Source organism: Chiloscyllium plagiosum, unplaced genomic scaffold (assembly GCF_037043375.1).
Source record: "Chiloscyllium plagiosum isolate Xiang-an unplaced genomic scaffold, Cpla_swu_hap1 HiC_scaffold_3, whole genome shotgun sequence".
NCBI classification, from domain to species: Eukaryota; Metazoa; Chordata; class Chondrichthyes; order Orectolobiformes; family Hemiscylliidae; genus Chiloscyllium; species Chiloscyllium plagiosum.
Window position 1 is genome coordinate 30,501,652 of NW_028270141.1, and position 18,713 is coordinate 30,520,364.

The 18,713-nt window shown below is 38.8% G+C and overlaps 1 protein-coding gene across 1 annotated transcript in view; it reads left to right on the forward strand.

Annotated features, from left to right (window-relative positions):
* myom2b (myomesin 2b) overlaps positions 1-10,969 on the forward strand; it is a 144,894-nt gene extending 133,925 nt beyond the window's left edge. The window contains exon 40 of the mRNA XM_043679203.2: positions 9,245-10,969. The gene's annotated coding sequence lies outside the window, so the exon portion shown is untranslated. The remainder of the gene's footprint in view (positions 1-9,244) is intronic.
* Positions 10,970-18,713: the final 7,744 nt, after the last annotated feature.

The following is an 18,713-nucleotide window of genomic DNA, read 5'->3' on the forward strand; positions in this document are numbered from 1 at the left end:
CATCGAGTCCACTCCGCCATTCAATCATGGCTGATGAGCATTTCAACTCCACTTACCCGCATTCTCCCCGTAGCCCTTAATTCCTTGTGACATCAAGAATTTATCAATTTCTGTATTGAAGACATTTAGCGTGCCAGCCTCCACTGCACTCTGTGGCAATGAATTCCACAGGCTCACCACTCTCTGGCTGAAGAAATGTCTCCGCATTTCTGTTCTGAATTTACCCCCTCTAATTCTAAGGCTGTGTCCACGGGTCCTAGTCTCCTCACCTAACGGAAACAATTTCCTAGCATCCACCCTCTCCAAGCCATGTATTATCTTGTAAGTTTCTATTAGATCTCCCCTTAATCTTCGAAACTCCAATGAATACAATCCCAGGATCCTCAGCCGTTCCTCATATGTTAGACCTACCATTCCAGGGATCATCCGTGTGAATCTCCGCTGGACACGCTCCAGTGCCAGTATGTCCTTCCTGAGGTGTGGGGACCAAAACTGGACACAGTACTCCAAATGGGGCATAACCAGAGCTTTATAAAGTCTCAGTAGCACAACAGTGCTTTTATATTCTAACCCTCTTGAGATAATTGACAACATTGTAGTGTAGAGATCAGTGCACCTCCTTGTCTGCTGGTTTGATGGTGAGGTTGGGGTTGGAGCAGAGGGAGTGGAGGGTTGTGCATTGTGAGGGTCATTGCTCAGACAGTCAGAAACTTTTCCCCGGGTGCAACAGAGTGTTACAAGGGGACATAAATTTAAGGTGAAGGGTGGAAGGTATAGGGGAGATGTCAGGGGTGGGTTCTTTACCCAGAGAGTGGTGGGGAATGGAATGCACTGCCTGTGGGAGTGGTAGAGTCAGAATCTTTGGTGACCTTTAAGCGGCAATTGGATAGGTACATGGATGGGTGCTTAAGCTAGGACAAATGTTCGGCACAACATCGTGGGCTGAAGGGCCTGTTCTGTGCTGTATTGTTCTATGTTCTATGTTCTATGTACCACTTCCCTGGTGATTGTACTTCTATTGAGTTCCCTCTACCTTCTATTTTCTGACTTATACAGCCACTTCTGGGACATTACTTACATCCTCTGTAGTGAGGACCAATGAAAAATATCTGAGCAATTCATCAATTCATACTTTAACTGGGGAAATATGCAGTGAAAAGTAGGGAAAGCAGGAAAATTGCACTAATTCAATAGCTTTCTCAAACAGTCGACAAAGATACATGGTCTGAATAAGCACCTTCTACGCTCTACCAGTCTAAGATCCTATGAAAAACAAATTGAACAATTCAGAGTGAAATGTTTATTTGTTAGTGTGGAGCCCTTGCTTCAAGTGAGGGCAACGCTCATCACAGAATCCATTGCAAGAAAAATGTTGGTGCGCAACTCGTTGATTTTCTGTTTCTTCATTTTAATGAGTAAAAACCATGAGCTGCATCAACAATTTCCTACAATGTATTTCTTGTGATGCTCTCCCTCTTGGAAGCAGAACGCCAGTTCATTAGAATCGTTTGTACAGCATTCCCAATCCCTGGAAAAAGTTTCCTTGTGGTAGACGACGCTACTGTTTGCAGCCTCAACCTCAATTGAAGCATTTGTCTAGAATTTCAGTACTTGTGCTGTGCAATGTTAACGTTTCTTTTCTTCAAGTTGCCTTGCTTCTCCCACTTGCTGAGTTCAACCACCATTCCAGACTGGAATCATCATCTAGGTGGACAGTTCAACAGTATTGTGCAATTCCCATCTTTACTAGGTTGTCAGAAATGATGTCTTCTTGACGAGACACCAAGTCAAAGCTTTGGTTGTCTGTTCAGCTGGATGTGAAAGACCAACAGTTCTATTTGAAGAGCAATAGGGAGCGCTCCTTGTGTCCAAAATAATTTCTCTCTTGATCGGCCTTATCAAGAACATCCCCAAATAATAAAATCATTTACCACATTGCCTTTAGTTAAACTTAACTACACACTGCACATATACCATTTTCTCCTAAACTAGTACTCATAAAATTAAAACCTCTGGTCTTGTGTGAAACAATTGGGCAGCCCAGGAGGTATCCCACTTTTGAAAATCCTCCTTAAATGTACTTTACCAAGCCTTCAACTGGTCAGCCCATCTTCTTTTCCTGATTGACGGTGTCTGTTCAAAGAGTCAAGATTAAAACGTCGATTTTCCTGCTCCTCAGATGCTACCTGACCCGCTGTGCTTTTCCAGCACCGCTCTAATCTTAACCCTAAACTCCAGCATCTGCAGTACCCACTTCTATCTGTTCAAATGCCACTGAGGCAAGACATACATCCAAGAAGCAAAATATATGGTCTGGCAGCCTCAGCGATCACTCTGTCATGACGTCCTGTAGGTGCACTCCTAAATTGGTGGCGTTTTCTCTCGAAGTAATGCCCAGTCTCTTAATTAGGTAACACCGATGGAAAAAGTTCAACTTACATGACACCTTTGTTCTCTTCCATGTCTTGCTGTCATAGATTGCTGTTGGAACATGTAAAGTTGCAACTTCATGGCCATGTTAATAATGTTAGATGCCCACATGGTGTAGAGTCACTAGAAGAACAAAACAATTTGTCTAATACTTTTATAGATGTCAATCTCTACATCACCTTACTTGGAGACGTTGCTCCCTAGCTAGGGATTGGTGCTGGGTCAGCCTGGTTACCATCCTGGTTAGCACAGGAGATGGATTAATTATGAGATGGATTAGGTATGAGATGAGCATCTTCATTCTGTAAAGGTCCACCATCCACAACAGAAACAGCAAGTAGTAACCATCCTGGCAGACTGAGAAATGAAGAAATGCCATATCCAAGTACTCATGTCTATAAATACCTGCATTCATTAATTTGTATAGGTCTGAAGTTGTTCCGGTCATTTCTCCCATATTTGCAATTTCTCTTTCTGCAATATAACTTGCAACTACCCTCAAGCAACATAGTACAGGGCAAGTAAACAACTTTTGATGCTAATGATGCCTGTCTGAATTTATTTTCGAGATCCTGGTATTTGAGAGTCATGAAATCATGCTGACAAACAGTATAGGAACATAATGGTTATAAATCACTTTCGAACAGTTGAGGCCTTAATATACTGCAGCTACCAGCAGTGCTTCTCAAACTTGTCTGAAAAAGAAATAAACTTGAGAGGGTACAGAAAAGATTGACAAGGATGTTGTCGGGATCAGAGGGTTTGAGCGATAGGGAGAGGCTGAATAGACTGAGGCTTTTTTTCCCTGGAGTGTTGGAGGCTGAGGGGTAACCTTATAGAGGTTTATAAAATCATGAGGAACATAGATAAGGTGAATAGCCATGGTCTTTTTCCCAGGGTAGGGGAGTCCAAAACTAGAGGGCATAGGTTTAAGGTGAGAGAGGAAAGATTTAAAAAGGGGCTGAGGGGTAACTTTTTTGCGCAGAGGGTGGTGAATGAATGAAACGAGCTGCTGGAGCAAATGGAGGAGGTGGGTGCAATTACAACATTGAAAGGCGTCTGGTATATGAATGTGAAGGGTTTAGAGGGATATGGGCCAAACGCTGTCAAATGGGACTAGGTCAGATTGGGATATCTGGTGGGTGCAAATGAGCTGGACCGAATAATTTGTTAATGTGCTTTATGCCTCTCGGATTCTACAACTCTATGAATGTTTTGTTTTCTTCCCATTGTATTGCAATTTAGCTATGAATCAAACACTGTTCTGTGCAACCTTAAAAATTAAAATATATTCTTACTGAAATTCATTGCATAAAAAATGAATATGTTAAGACTTGATTTTAATGGCTTTTTAAAAAAATTGATATTGGTAGGTTTACATGTACTCAATCTGCAGGAATGGGCACATGTTGGAATTAATTTGTGTGGTAGTGAATACAAGTATTTTAACATATTGCTACAGATTTCCTCTATAATATTATCAGTTTAATAATACCAATATACTGATGATATTCTGCATGGCACAACTGTATTTCCAGAATATGTTATAAATATAATCTTGTCCATCTTATACAATATTAAAATCATAATTTCATAGCTCTCAGGAAAATGTAGATTTAATGCACTTTATCTTCTCTTTATAGTATTTTGTCACTAGATTTTGTGTTTCATATTCATTCCCTGCAAGGCCAGCATTTTGTTTGGCAGTAGATGTTCTTGAGAAGCTGGTAGTGATTCACCTGCTTAAAATACTACAATTCATGAGGTGACGGTACAGTGCTGTTAAAGAGAAAGTTTCAGCATTTTGACCCAAGTGCAGTGAAGGCAAGGCAATAGATTTCCAAATCGCAATTGCGTGTGTGAAATTCGGGTCATATAGCTAATGACATCTTTCTTCCTTGTTGGTAAGTTCATGGATATGCCAGGCACTGTGAAAGGAACTTTGGGAAGTTGCCGTATTGCATCTTGTAGATGGTGAACACTGCTGTCAATGTGTGTTGAAGTGGAGGGGGTGAACATTACTGGTCGTAGAAGGAGTGCCAATCAAGAATTGCTTTTAACATGATGGTATCAAACTCCTTCAATGTTGTTGGAGCTAAATTCATCCAGGTAAGTGTAGAGTATTCCAACACACTCCAGATTCATGCAATATGGATAGTGGAAAACCTTTGGGAGTCAGGAGTGAGTCACTTTATGCAGAATCCCTAGCTTCTGACTTATTCACCATACATGTGCAGCTGGTGCACTTAAGTTACTGAACAATGATAACTCCTTGGACGTTACTCTTGGCCTTCCGGTCAAGATGGCTGCAGAGTAGGACACTCCAACTGGAACTCCTCCACTCGTTCTGTTTCCTTCTCTCGTTTTCTTCCCCCTTTGGTCTCTCAGTGGGTCTTCGCCTGGTCTCTTGGCAGCATGGTTGGTCCCGACCTGGTCTCTTGGTGGCTCATGACATCTCTCAGCCTAGTATCTCAGCATCTCAGCCTGGTCTCTCAGTGTCTCAGCCTAGTATCTCAGCATCTCAGCCTGGTCACTCAGCAGCATGTCGGCTAGTCTTTCACCAGTGTGTATGCATGGTTTCTCGGCAGCTTTTCAGCTGGTTTCTTGGCGTATGTTCGTTGGTCTCTCAACATCTCATAGCAGTCTCTCAGCTCGGCATGTGAGTGGATCCTGCTGGGCATATTCCTGAGGCTGCAGAAGAGATTGGAGATGTGGCAGTTTCAGCGGCAGCAATGGTATCTGTGGCAGTACTGTCGAGAACAGACAGTTGAGCGGGATGAGTGAAGGACTCAAAGACTGTGGAACACAACTTATTCCTTTATTTTCCTTATTTAAACAAAGAAAGATTTGAATGTAAACTTTTACTTATTTCTTCATTTTTCTACCAGTCTATAAAGTAATGCATAACTTTTTATTTTTCGTTTATCTTACTACTTTGTACCTAAATTTATTTTGTACCTAGTTACCTTGGTACCTAAGATGGCGCCATATGTGGCGACATTATACATTTTTCACTTTACTCCTGTGCCTCTGTACTTGAGTACACGTGACAATAAAATCTACAATCTAAACCGAAAATCTAAAAAAAATCTAAATCAGAGGGTTCAGTGTAATGTTCCACGGGAGGAAGAGACCATACAGAGATCCTAAGTGCATCGCGTAAATAACAAATGGCTTTTAAGAGATGTGAGTCAATTGAAAAAAGCAAGAGGCAGTTTTCCTTTTTAAACAGGACCACCAGGGATGGCCTGATCACACTGCTTACCGGCAGCTTCCCATTTCAGAGCATGAAAAGTGTGTTGGTCTACCACATCTTAAAGTTTCCCTCAAAGGGGAGGCAGAGTGGCGGTGAAGAAGCAGAACATCTCATGTTGAAGGCTGAATGATAATAGTTGGGGTATAGTACCATGGAGATTGTCATGAAACAAGTGCCAGGGCAGAGGTCCTCTCTGCTTCAGGTGGATAATGGCTGCTCTGAAACATTAGTTAACAGCAGTAATGAGAGAGGTTAGCCATTTCTAGGCATGTTGCAACGTTCCATTCCCTAAATGTTTTGATTCTAGATATAAGAAAAAAATACACAAAATCTGAAATGAAATAATAAGTATTGGAGAGCCACAGTGAACCAGTAGAAATGAACATTACAGTAGAAAAACCAATCCATATTTCTCTTTCAGTCATTAAACTAGGTTCTGCATCTTCAGTATTTCCTATTTTACTTTATGTTTAATCTACCATTCGTGTGGTAATAAAGTGCAATTTTAATTTTATTTGCACTAAAGTAATTTAATGTGAACTTTGCTGTTGAACTGTGCTATGCAAAATAAAAGTAAATGAGATACACCACACTAAGCGATGCTCAGAATGCCATTTACAGATTTGTATTATAGAGGAGGAGGAAGGTTCCATTCAGGCATTACAAAGCAATCTTTCTTTCCATTCTTTTCCAAATTCAAGTGGCTTTGCATCATTTGAAGGGCACTCCTTTTTCTTTCTGTGAAAGAGAACTGAAATAACTCACTTCTTTAATGATCTTTAGTTGAAAGTACTGGAGTGGTTGAACAATGGCAAGATAGGTCCAACATAGAGCTTTATGTTAAATTGCACTTTGCATGGAATGTGGCACTAGTGTAAGCTCATGGTGAGGAATAGTCTGAGTTAGTTCTTCAAAATTCAATAGTAACTGACAGCCATGGTGTACAAAACTAGCTTGTACATAAAATTTACTGTTAATCAAATGTGAAACCACAGTACAAATGGTTATAATTTATTAAATGATTTTATAGTTTACATTTTCATTGTAAAATTATGAAAACATACTTAACCTTGCTTAATAAAAAGGAAGGGTCCAATGAAAACTTAAGTTTTTTTTTAAATGTTTTCTTCAATTGAATTTCAGTCAAACAAAGGTTGAAGATTTATAAGATACAAAAAAAAGTCAATACCTGACTGACAACAATGTTAGTCTTACTACTATATCACTTATCTCATCAAATGATTGTGACAGTTATGTGTTCTTTCTGTCTGATCCCAGAGTGATACCTGGTTTGGTGGATCATATGTTTTATTTTTGCAATCTGGTTACCAAGGTGGTCAGTCCTGAACATACTCAAATTTACTTCAACAAAAGAACATCAAAGTTTATTACATACAAAAGGGGAAAAAAATAAACTATTGCTATACTCTAAAGAACTATTCAAAATATCTTATTATAAATATTAGGAAGAAACTCAATACTTTTACCTTCCACAACTTTCAGTTACTCAAACCTCACTGAGGACCACTCTGTTTCCAATTTAAAGTTTCTTGTTCAGGAGGCATGGCTGCAATCAGTTTCTTTTGGCAAACGTTTGCATTCATCCATTGTTACATCTTTAATTAATGCTTTTTATTGAAACTCATAAACTTCCAACCCAGCTCATTTATTTGTTAATGTGAGTGTTTTTAAACTCCTCTTTCATAGCCTGCTGCATGATTCTAGACTTTTTGCTTATAGTAATTGAATCACGCAGAACTTCTTCTCTTCTGCTTTGACTATTTTTGAAGACTGCTAAACCGTGCTGCTGCTAACAAAGGTCTCTTCCTCTGAACATAAAAGGAAAGCTAGAAATCCCTGAAGAAATCCCTCAAGAGGGTTCTCTCTTTCTCAAAGTCCCTTTCTCCCTGTGTCAACAGCCCAATTGTTTTTTCTACTGGTCTTGTTGCTAAGGCACTGAATTAATCAGTTTAATGGTTTTAATAGTCGCATTTAGATGAATCTCTAGCATAGCACACTCCAAAGGAATTGGCTGGGAAATTGAAGATTCTGCTGGGCAATTCCCCAATGCCTGCAACTCTCTGAAGTATCCACTTAAATCGGACAATTCGCAAGGTTCTACTGCAATTAGGTAAATAGCTTACTCAGAAAGCTTGGACTATTAAATATTTAGTCTAACTTTTAAGTGCCCAATTTACCTCAAACACATACCAACTGCTCCTTCCACACGTCTTAGATTCCCTATAGCCCTGATTCAAAAGCCCACTCCTTTCCCTGGAAATAAAATCTTTGCCAAACTCAGCACCCCCTCCTGTGGACTAATGAGACACCTGCTCCTCTACTGCCAGGACTCAACACCCTCTCTCCCCTCCTCAGTCTGGACCCTCACTCCGAACATGGGACACTCCTCCCTCCCCCAGTACCCAACAACCTTACCTAGACGTGCTACATTCTGCCAATCCCTGACCCACCCTAGACCTTACCAGGCTCCCTTGCCAATTTGAACCACAGCATCCTACTTATCAGGCATCCCAGCTACAATTCACCCTACCCCCCCTTCCTCCTAGCACTCCATTTGTCTGGTACTCTACACTATAACTACCCTGGCATACTGCCCACCTGCTAGACTATATACTCATACTCTATCCAACTGGCAACCTACACCCTATCTATCTGGAACATTGCACTCTACACCCAACCACTTAGCATCCTGGCTTCTATCACCCTAACCTCACAGTTAGTTACCCTTTCACAGGAGCTCTCAAAGTGACTGTTAGTGGGCTTGTACATTTAAATCACGAAATATTGAACATGAGCATGACAAGGGACATGGCTTGCCTTCCCACAACTAGCCTGCGCCATAAAGAACCTGTGAAACTTAAATAAGGCTCCATATTTCTGAAGGAGTGCTGTTTGGAATCACCTGTCAGAAATGCGGAGCTCTTTCTTAATGTAACTAAAAGGACTAGAGTTAGACAAGCAGGAGGTAGAGAAATCAACATTTCCGGTGTAACTCTACTTCCAGAAGAAGGGTTATACCTGAAGCATTGACTTCTCCACCTCCTGATACTACCTGGCTTGCTGTGTTCTTCCAGCTTCCTGCTTGTCTATCTTGGATTCCAGCTTCTGCAGTTTTTTTTGTCTCTAAAACGAGTAGAGAGGCAGTCTGAGTGTGATTGCCACTGTTTGGAAAACACGGCCTAATTTAAAATATAAATCATACTTAAACCTCTGGTCATGTCCACTTTAAAAAACAAATATCCTAATAACAATGTATCAAGAATGTTCAATATACTACATTGCAGCTATGACTATATTTCAAAATGTACTTCATTAGCTGGAGAGCACATCAGGACCTCTTGTAAGTACCATTATTTAAACATTTTTTCTTCTGCACTCACCCCACAAGATGAGCTCTTTTATTTTGTTTCACAGTAACAGCTTCTTAACTTTGGACATAATCTAACTGCCATTATCAGACCTGTTTAAGTCTGTGATGTTTACCAGGAGAATGATATCTGGTTGTCTGAAAGATAATGATTACCTTTTCTCCCACAGTGTTTCTTCAATATTTAACATGCTGACAAAACATGCCAAGGAAGTGAATGAAGCAAAAATAGACGTGGGGTGAACTTTCAAGCAATAGTTTATACTCGTTTGTGGACTACTACATGTGGAGCTTAGTGCAATATATATTGATGATGACAACTGTGACATTTATTTTACTGGCATAGTGGATTTTAGTTACAGGAATGTTTTATGTTATTGACTTGACCTAAAGAATAATATAACATTCACCAAATAGCAAATTCACATTAAAGACAATACACATATTTCAAAAGAAACCTCAGGAAACATTCTGCTATTCTGGCCTTAGCTGCTCACTGTCATTCTGCAAACTACAAACCTGCTCAATATGACAGAAGAGGAGGAAAGGGTACAACATTTAGTTTAGTATTGAAATATTGGAGGGGATTGTGAATGGAACTAGTTTCAGAATAGCATTAAAGAGCACAGGTAAGTGAGATTTGAAACAAAAAACAAGAACGATATCCTTATCTATTGTCCATCTCCTAAGGTACAAAATAAAGAGAAAATAAATGCAGCATTTGGAAATGTGAAGTTAAAATAGGAAATGATGGACTTACACAGCAGGATTAATCAGGATACAGAAAGAGGTATAGGTTTCAAGTATAAGTTTGATATGTTAACCTGACCACTCTTGTTTCAGATCTTGATGGAATCTTTACAGATTTTCTTGTTTCTGTGTCACCATAAGTAGGTTGGAATGGTGAGAGGACATGTTAGTGTTTTCTAGATCTGTGACATTAAGAGGAGCTATTTTATAAATTTCTACCCCCCTTCCCCATAGATTTCTCTTCACATGTTTTTAAAAAAAAGGAAATTCCAAGGGGCCTGAATTCAAATTCCTGACATGCACTTTCAGCAGCTGAAGTTCATGTGAGGAATATATAGTGACCTCTCAAAAGAATCATTCACAATGGAAAACAGACATCAGGAGTGCAAAATTAAGTAAATATAACCTTCAAATTCTAACATTTAAAAAAATCCAGTTACCAGTTCCAAACTAAGAAGCAAAAAATCTGCTAGGTTCTTCTCATGATTTTGGAAACTCACTTTCGATATGACCAAGTGAGGAAGGATGAATCAGCTCCCCTTTTCTTCACCCCATTTTTATTTTATTTCTTTTAAGCACAAAGTTGTATCACACTTCAATTAACCTACAGTTGACTAGGACAAAAATAAGGAGGCAGTTGCAAGGTTTTCTTGAGTGAAAGATAGGGAATTTTATTACTTATTAACTGTAATAAATAACAAAACATGACAAGAATAAAGTTTAAAAAGGAGAGCGGATCTAGTACAAAAAGGAAGATCATGCATATCCGGTTTTAAAGTCTTGAGAACCCTTAAAGGTTTGAACTGAGATCACAATTGTTTAATTGATTTCTTAGTAGTAGCATATCATATAGATATTTTTGTGTTCAGATAACATAATATATAATCCCTCCAGTGTAGAAGCAGGCTGTTCAATCCATTGTGTCCACACCAACCCACCAAAGAGTATCCCACCCACAACCACTCCCCTCCCTGTATTCCCAATGGTTAATCCACCTAACTTGCACATTCCTGATCACTATGGTCAATCCACCTCATCTGCACATTTTGGACTGTGGGAGAAAACCCAAGAAGATCCATATGAACACAGGGAGAATATGCAAACTCCACACACAGTCACCCGAGGCTGGGATTGAACCAGAGTCCTTGGTGTTGTAAGGCAGCAGTACTAACCACTAAGCCACTGTTTTTGGTTAACAATTTGTTATACAATTTACTTTATCATTAGACATTATCTTTTGAGAGGGCAGAAATAAAGGAGGCAGAGACGGATTCTTCCAGTTTTGCCACCACAAATCCATTATTTGCTCTCCGCTCTCTATCAAAGCATTTAATTGAAATACAGCTCATTTGTATATTCCTGTGTCTGGCTTAATTGTTGTTCAGAGCTAGATAATTGCAGTGCAATCTCTTTCATCTTTCAATCTGAAATTGAATAAAAATGTAGAATCAAACAGAAGATACAGATTTGAATGTCAATGTCTTTTTATGAAGATGCTAATTTTGGCTCAGACTGACTTTTGTTTGTTGTTTCAAGAATTGGCTCATCCTGTGGTCAGCTGATCTCTGTAGCTGATTCAAATAAGTGTTTTTTACTATTTAAAAATATTTTAATTATGAAGGACCTTGGTATTAAAATGAGATAATAAAAGTCAAAAAAATTGAGAGTGCATGTGTCCACACTACCATAAAAAAGTAAAGTTGCCATTGTCCCAATTGACCATATGACTGCTCACATTTAAAAAAATCATGAGAGAGACAACTGGTGGTGGTTTAACCTGAGGTTGACCACATCTCAGGCAAGAGAAGAGACTGAGAAGGACAGGTCCTTCATGGTAACCTCAGCTGGTGAACTTCACATTCTTGAAGTTACCCTGTATTGCAAACTAGGCATATAGACCACTGAGCTAACTGACCACATCCCATGATCAGAATGCAATTTAAAAGGAAATGTTTGGTACATACTTTTACTAAATATGGTGTGTGAATTAGCAGAGTCTGAACAGTGATCAAGAATGTGAATGTACAATGTTCAGTCAGAACCAAAGACTATTCTTCTTCAGTGAAGATGAGGGAAATTGCATGATGCGTTGAATTCTTCCACATCAGCACCAGAGGTTTAGATCAAACTCACATTGAGAAGAAGAGTCTTTGTTCTCGGCTTAGACAAATGTAAAAAAAACTGTCCATGATTCAGTGAAGGCAGCTTGAGAAGCTATGCAGGATAGTTTTTACAGGTTTGGCCTAATGTGTATTTTGAGTGTTTTCATCTGGTCTTTGATAGACGAACATTGTCAAAAGTGAAAAAAAATGTTCCATTGGCCTACATGGTATTTGCCAATATGATGAGTGCAGAAATCCCAAATGAAAACTTGCCTTTCAAGGAGGTCTAACATTTAGTTTTGACATATTCCACACACGATGCATGCATGCTCAGTCAAAAAATAAAATGGCGTCAGCTCTTTTCTGTCAATGTAATATCACCTTTAGAACAGCCCAACCAGAGTTTTGCTGACACCATCAATCAGTGCAGATTTTCTCACAATGTTGGTGAATTTAATGCTTAAAATTGTACCAAATAACAAGTAAATTGTACTGAGGACCTAAGCTAGATTGAAACTGCACTGAGCCTGACTAGATTCAGAAGTTTACATTCTTCCCCTGCATAGTGTGGGTGTGATCTCAAGTCCTCAATGAAAACAACAATATGTTAATTCATTGCACCATCCAACCTTCACAAGATTGAAGGGTTTGCAAATTAAACAAGTACAGAGCACTGTGTTTCACACAGACTGAAACAATAAAATATAGAATCACAGAGACTCTCAGTGCAGATGGAAGCCACACAGCCCATCATACCTGCACTGATTCTATTATGTAGTACCAATCTCCTTTATAACCATATCCCTGCACAGAATTTATATTTTTTAAAAATCAGCCAATGCCCTCTTGAATCCCTCAAATGAAACTGCCTCCACAGCTTTTCCAAGACAGAGCATTCCAAATGCTAACTACTTGATGTGTGAAAAGATTTATTTTCCAAAATGTACAGGTTGTGGAACTTTGTCATCCACTTTAACAGTCAGCTTCAATTCAATGCAGTGGTTCCAGTTTATATATCTATACCGATCCAGAGGGTGGAATCTAAAGGCAAAACCATCGGTAGCACAATTTTGTACACGTACCAAGTTGGAGGTTCTAGTATGCTATGAGTGTATTGTGTGAGCCCTGAGAATGGCAGGTAATTGGTACAAAGACATGGTTTTTGAAACACTTCTGTTACGAAGGAGAAAATGCATTTAGATTAGTCATCACATGGGGTTATTGAGCCAGGTTATACTTGTGGTAGTTAAAATTCTGTTTTGTTTAAATCAATATTTTGCTCTCTGTTTAAATTACATTTCCAATGCGCAGGAAGTGCAATTTACTCAAAGCTTGCCCATTACACAATAAAGGAGCAAATAAACAACAGAATAATTTGTTGAATAACAAAACCCACTTTATGCATTTGACCTCAAGTTCATGAATGAAACTGTTTGCCTTTTGTGCCTGAACAAATTTGCTTCAAATTGATCCGGACAATGGAAATTCCATGTCATTGTTGAAATGCTATAAATGAATTCCTATAGTGAGAAAGAGGCAATGCCTCAAACCAATAGAACGTTGAATTGAGCCGAGGATTGCTTGATGTCCTGGTGCTTCAAAATATCCAGAATGTTCCTTTTACCATTATGCCACACAGATTTGTATCTAAAGCTGGAGATGGGAGGAGAGGAGCAGAAGAAGGAGGCACTGTTTTAAGAAAAGGAATCTCCCTTTTAAAACAGCAGACTTTTATTCAATCTACCTAATTTAGCCTGGAATACATTCAATGGCCCAACCTCTAGGTAAATGCGAGGTGCTACATTTTGTGAAAGCGAATCTTAGCAGGACTTATACACTTAATGGTAAGGTCCTAGGAAGTGTTGCTGGATAAAGAGACCTTTGAGTGCAGGTTCATAGCTCCTTGAAAGTGGAGTCTCAGGTAGATAGGATAGTGAAGTAGGCATTTGGTATGCCTTCCTTTATTGGTCAGAGTATTGAGTACAGGAGTTGGGACGTACAGGACATTGGTTAGGCCACTGTTGGAATACTGCGTGCAATTCTGGTCTTCCTATCGGAAAGATGTTGTGAAACTTGAAAAGGTTCAGAAAAGATTTACAAGGATTTTGCCAGGGTTGGAGGATTTGAGCTATAGAGAGAGGCTGAACAGGCTAGGACTGTTTAGGGTGAGAGGGGAAAGATATAAAAGAGACCTACAGGGCAACTATTTCATACACAGGGTGGTACGTGCATGGAATGAACTGCCAGAGGAAGTGGTGGAGGCTAGTACAATTGCAACATTTAAGAGGCATTTGGATGGGTATATGAATAGGAAGGGTTTGGAGGGATATGGGCTGGGTGCTGGCAGGTGGGACTAGATTAGGGTATCTGGTCGGCATGGATGGGTTGGACCGAAGGGTCTGTTTCCATGCTGTACATCTCTATGACTCTATAACTGTATGCTGTCCATGGAAGAGAATTCCAAACACAAGGACTTTCTTCTCTCAAAGGGTCACTAGTGTTTGGAATTTTCTTCCACAGGCAGCAGTGAAGGTTTGGTCATTGAATATATTCAAAGCTATGTTAAGTAGACTTTTGATTTACAAGGAAGTCAAGGGTTATAGGACATAAGTAAGAAAGTGGTGCTAAGGCCACAATCAATTCTTATTAAATGTTGCAGCAGCCTTAATGATCTGAAAGACTGACTTGTGCTCCAACTTCTGATGAACTTATGTTTTACTATTCTGTTAAACATAGTTATTCAACTTAGAAAAGGATGATCAAACATCACCTCCTCCATTAATTTTTTTTTTGCAATTTGCACAATATTTCACCATCCGTGTTGATATGAAATTTGGAAATGAATGGAATATTTGTATGCCATTCAATGAATCAAAACTCTGTTTATGCTGGATGGCATGAAAACACAATTGCTGAAGTAAACAGGAATGTAAAAATCATCAACTTAAATGAATCATCCTGGGGTGATATGGCAGAACATTTCAGAGAAAGAACCAAGCAGATGGTGAGAAGAATTCTCTCACTGTCAGAAAGTGTGAAGCAGGTTCAACAACAATTTGGAAAAGGGTATTGATTATGCATACTTGAACAGGAAATATATGCAGAGCTCTGGAGAAACATTGGAGAAGTAGCATTTGATGTATTAAGTTTCAAATGGGTTGGCAAAGGCAGGATGCACTGAATAGTCTCCTTCATTGTAATAAGAGTCTATAATTGGAAAAGCAGAGATACAACAGCACACTGGGTACTTCATTGACCTCAACATTATACCTTCAGGGAGAGCATGTTGCTCAGAACTTGCACTTCCAATCTGCTAACCTCCCTGCACAGAACAGCAACATATACTACCACAAGCAATAAAGCTTATAAAGCTTCAATAAAATCAAGCAAGCCACAGGCTGATGCACTCTCCATAACAAGCAAACAAACCTATGATAGGTCCCATATCTGCACAACAAATAATCAATACTATTGCCAAGGACTGGATGAAATGTCACTAGGAAAGCTGAATGGAATGTCCATCATGGCATTGTGAAATAATTCACATTTGGAAACTTATCACTGTCTCGATTGCTTATCGATGACAGGTTATGTGTTTGAATATTTTGGTATTTGAAGGGGCTGACAACACCATTTTGATGTCTAGTGTATTGGCAAATTTCATAGGACATTGCAAACAAGTAGAAGGCTGTTAAGATGTTTAGCTGTTACTCTGCCTTATTCAATTAAAACCACTGCTCAGGTAATCCATGAGATAATCTAAATGTTTATTGAGATGAATTCATCAACATATTCACTGATCTTCCTAATCAGTACTCTGACACAATTCTCCTCCCTTTAAATCAATGAGTATAGTGCTTCCCTCCTAAACACCCCCATGCAACCTCCCATTCTTCAGATGGCTTTTCCGTTTCTCTCACTTAATCTTATCTTTCCATTGATTCTTCTAGCTCCTTCTTCCAAATCCCATTTTCTCTTAGCACTTTGCAGATCCAATTCACTTTCCTGTTTGTGATAACAATAGTCACACTATGTTTGTCTTATTGCACAGCTAACACCTTCACACTAATACCCTTTTTTATTCACTTCGCTGGCTTGGCGCACTTCCAAACCCACACCTCAAATCTCCTGAAGTTGATAAATTGTTTTCTGGCTCCAGCTTTCTGATGACTTTTGCTTATTTTTCTTCAAGATTGCTTTGCATCTCAGAGTGTCAAAGCATAAAGGAACAGGTTTCCTCACCAACAGGGAACTATTAAAGATTTAGTTCTTTCTGTGCTAAGGAGGTGTGTTGGAGCAATTTTTTGGGTCACGAGAAAAGTGGAGCATATGGGGTCTAGAAGTACGGGAGACAATACTGTGGAAGGATGCTTGGTTTGGAAACACTGAGGAAGAGTGAGGAAATCAGGGCGACAATTAGGGAAGATGCTGGTTGGAATCACTAAGAGAGGAGCTGAAGACATTGAGGGGAAATGTAGATTGTGGGAACAGACTGCAAGGGTCTGAGAGGTCCTGACAAAGGAAATGGAGGTTGCAGTCACTACAATTACATAAATATCGATCGAGAAAACGAGCAGAAGTGACCAAAATTTGGAACTATTTGGCACAGACCATAAAAATAATGACACAAAAATGGCCTCACATTTAAGATGAAAGGAAAAGGCTACTTTAAAGTGAACAATGAGAAGAGGTTTTCATACCTTAGCTGCAGGTGAGCCCAACATTTCATCAATATTCCCAAGGAGAAATATTCCCAAAATGAACTCATACCAGACACTTATAATTTTACACGTGTTACAAGTTCTAGTTCATGGGTTTTAGAATATACTATAATTTCTAGTTTTAGGAATTAAAGTTGAACCATTGAGAGCTAGAGGAAATCCAATTTTAAAATGATAAATCTGAGGTGAATATAATTCAAACAAGCTTGGAGATTATTACACTTACAGTTTGGGACTACATTGACAGGTTAATAACTAGAGAGGCAAGATCAGAAACAGCATGTGACCTTAGTTAGCTGATGAACGTGAGACATGATATTCAATAGTCACAGTAAAAGCAGTCCAGAAAAAGATTATTGTTTTGGGATTTGGAACTAAATTAATTTTAAAACATTCAGTAAACACTGAAGGGTTATAAGTTCATTTCTTTCTTCAGTTCAAAGAAGGAATATTAGATGAGGGCTTCCTACATACAGAAGTTTATAGGCATCCCACATCACCTGAGAGATTGGTGGAAGATCAAGGAGATTCTTTAAATGATAATTACCTGAATGGTTGCTGTAAGAGTTTGGTAGTTACAATCTGTTTTTTACAAAACAGTTTGTTAGATTTTCTTTGCTTAAATTTCAGATGCTATGGTGGAGAGAGAGAGTTAAATAAGGAGCAAAACTGTATGCAAATTACAGATAGTTCTAACCTATAGCATTAAGGCTGCTTATTTTGTTTACGTCTTCTAACAACAATAAGCTTTGTGTTTTGTTGGAAAATGTGAAATCTTGCAGTATACTCTGGTGATTATTGCTGGATGGCCAATTTTTCTTTTAATGTTAATGTTTCCGACAGAATCATAGTACACTGAAGAATAGAATGCTAAAGGGAGAATTTATTAAAGAATGAGATTTTAATGGGTGTTGATAACAGCTCTTTTATTTTACGCTTCTTGGTTTCCTCATATTCTCTCACTTGGAAAATAAAGAATGTACAGCAATGGAAATTTCAGTCCATTTAGTCTATCCATTCCCTTTGAACAATCATATTGCACAATAATTCTCATTTCCTATAACAAATGTTACCCATCTTACTCTTGTGATATATCTGGTGATCTATCAGTCTCCTGCTGCATTGGCAGTGTGCCTTACACTCCCAAAGTTTGGTTGAAGTCATTAAAATCTAATTTATGTTTTCACTATCATTAATATAAGGCTGAGACTATGCTCCTTTCACTTTCACATTTTGGCATTCTAGTTCTTCCACTTTTCGCTCTATTCTTGCACATCTTGATTTGCTGGAAGTTATTACCACAATTACCAAGTTTAAGATTTCTATGTTTTGGGGCTGGCTCCTTAATTTAAAATAAAATGGAGTAGTGAAGAAGGTCATGTAACTTGCTTCAAATTCTGGTTGCCAACAAACCACTGGGGCTTGGTTGCTGAGAGACTATAAGGTTGATTTACTTACACATATATATTTATACATTTTCCAATGACCAGTAACATTGTGCTGATGTGTACAGACTTCTAGTTTCTAGTCTCACAAGGTTGCATGAGGCATGCCAGGTCTTGCAAACATTTATATTTTAAATGATCTGTTTAATTCCAAGGCAAAATAGAGTTGGGAGCTTGAAAGACAGTTGATCAGCATTTCTATGAGTATAAATGGCTCAATTGATCCACTCAGCCATGGAGATAGACTTGGAGAGGTGAAGAGTACACAACAAGCTATTGTAGTTTCAGATTGCAACGTTTTCTTCGGATATCCCTAAACATCATGGACAGAGGGAGAGAAAAAGAGAGAAGTGAGGAAGGGAGATCAAATGTGTCATTTTCCATGCAGAATGCTGGTGGGAGCTTGCATTTAAATAGAACTAAGTTCATGAGAATTTAAACTATGTTGGAGATTCACCGAGTTTTGGTTAGAGTGAGGAATCTCCAGGATGACTCAACATGAAACACACATTAGGGATTTAAAATTACCTCACTGGAAATGGAAAAGAAAGCAAATGTCAAAGGCTGAAAATAGCTTTTAGACCAGTTTCTGGAGAATTAACCATTTACTTAAAGAACTTA